Below are 1,915 nucleotides of genomic sequence, written 5' to 3'. Positions count from 1 at the left end.
GTTTCAGAAAGGCGGGGCATAGAGGAGAAACAATAATGTACAGTATGTGGAAAATAATGTGTTTTTTGAACCTTAAACCGCATAAACACGTTTCATTACACCAAATACACAAAATAATGTTCTTTTTAGCAACATCATATGACCCCTTTAATGTGTCATTAAAACAGCAAATATTTATAAAATATGTAAAATAAGTACTAATATATACAGTGGGTACGGAAAGTATTCAGACCCCCATAAATTTTTCATATCTCAAACATACACCCTTACAACAAGATTTATTTTAAAGTTTTTATTAATTATTAATTTATTGAACAACTGTAAACCTTGATTTTGTTATATGTATGCTTAATTGGGGGGGAAAATGCCAGCGGGGTAAAGGTATTCAATATAAATGACAGATATATGATCTGAAAACAAGTCAAAATTTTTCTTGTCAAGTTTGCATAAATGTTTATTTTAATTTGCAAAACAAATTTAAAAAGAAAATACATTTTTGCTGTGAAGATGCATTTTATAAAAAAAAAAAAAAAAACTTACTCTGTTTTCTTGAATCAGCAACGATAATCCATGTGTTTTGTGAGGAGCCGCATTCAGTTCTTCAAAGCTGCAGTTGTGCTCTGTGATGGTTAGTTGACAGAAGAGCTGCTGTTCTGATGAAGAGCGTTGAGGTATTTCACCACCCCATGTGAACTTGTAAAGCTGTACTTACTTTTGAAGCTTTCACCTAAGTTCATGTTCACAGAATTCAGAGCTTCTTTTCTTCACGCATCCACTGGATAGAGGCATGCAATTTATTCCAAGAAATGTCCCGCCGTTCCTGAGACTCTGCGTGTCTGAGCTTTAATTTCCCACATTATGTGAGCACCGGTGCACTGATGGCGTTGAATTTGAGCCGAGCTCAGTATAAACAGCATATCTCTTACATTCACTCACCCTCTCTCTTCCCTCGCTCCCTCCCTTCTCTCCTTTTCTCAGGTCTCATGTGTTGTTAGATGAGGGGAGGAGCCAGTAAAGCGAGGTGTTCTTATACATTCATCTCCACTGTGACACAGAGAACAGATATAGAAGAAGCTCTTTGTCACAGTTTGTGCTATAGTGACACTGTTCAGACCGGGTGATCTGTGTCAATATTTGCTTCCATATTTACATTAACCTGCCCTGGGTGTGACTGCACTTCTTGCCAGTCGTTTTAGTTTGTTGGACTAATAAGATGCCTGCTTGACATTCACACAAATGCACATTGTGTTTCCTTGTGTGTAAATTGTGAAATGCCTTTACCTCCAGCTATTTGCAAATTATTTTCTGATTTGTATTCCACTGATTCCTGAGTTGGACAAAACAAGTCACAGCAAATTATCAAATTATAAAATAACATTAAAGGGATAGTTGGATGGGAAATCCAACCGTTTTATGACCCTGCATAGACAGCAGACATGTTCACAAGTCTCTGAGGTCCAAGTCAAATCTTAAGTCTTTGTTCTATTTATTAGCAACAGTTCCTTCGGCTAGTTATTGAGGCTAAATTGGTTTTGAAATACTGATTTCACGATATGATTTTCTCAAAAAATACTTTTTTACTTCAAATTTAAGGCAAATTAGAAATGAAAAGGTGTCCATTTATTAATTGTCAGACAAAATGGTGCACATTTCTTTGTAAAATTGAAATATGTCAAACAACAAAACTACATTGAAATTATAAAACAAACCCAAATCAATCAAATGAATAACACAAATTAAATTAATCTCATATAAACAAACTAAGGCTTTGTTTGTGCTCTTTTTATGGGCAACCACAGTATTTTAAACACAACACAATCCTAAAAAAGAGGCTGCATACATGCAGCATGAGCAGTTTTGAATCTACATTGGATTGTATAATTTCGAAATTTAAAGCAAAAACAAAATGTTCTGA

At 34.8% G+C, this 1,915-nt stretch overlaps 1 protein-coding gene across 1 annotated transcript in view; it reads right to left on the bottom strand.

Annotated features, from left to right (window-relative positions):
* avpr2aa (arginine vasopressin receptor 2a, duplicate a) overlaps positions 1-889 on the bottom strand; it is a 22,471-nt gene extending 21,582 nt beyond the window's left edge. The window contains exon 1 of the mRNA XM_016280071.1: positions 541-889. The gene's annotated coding sequence lies outside the window, so the exon portion shown is untranslated. The remainder of the gene's footprint in view (positions 1-540) is intronic.
* Positions 890-1,915: the final 1,026 nt, after the last annotated feature.

Source organism: Sinocyclocheilus grahami, unplaced genomic scaffold, assembly GCF_001515645.1.
Source record: "Sinocyclocheilus grahami isolate Dianchi unplaced genomic scaffold, SAMN03320097.WGS_v1.1 scaffold137.1, whole genome shotgun sequence".
NCBI lineage: Eukaryota > Metazoa > Chordata > Actinopteri > Cypriniformes > Cyprinidae > Sinocyclocheilus > Sinocyclocheilus grahami.
The sequence above is the reverse complement of the archived record's forward strand: the minus strand, read 5'-3'. Positions and strand labels throughout refer to the sequence as shown.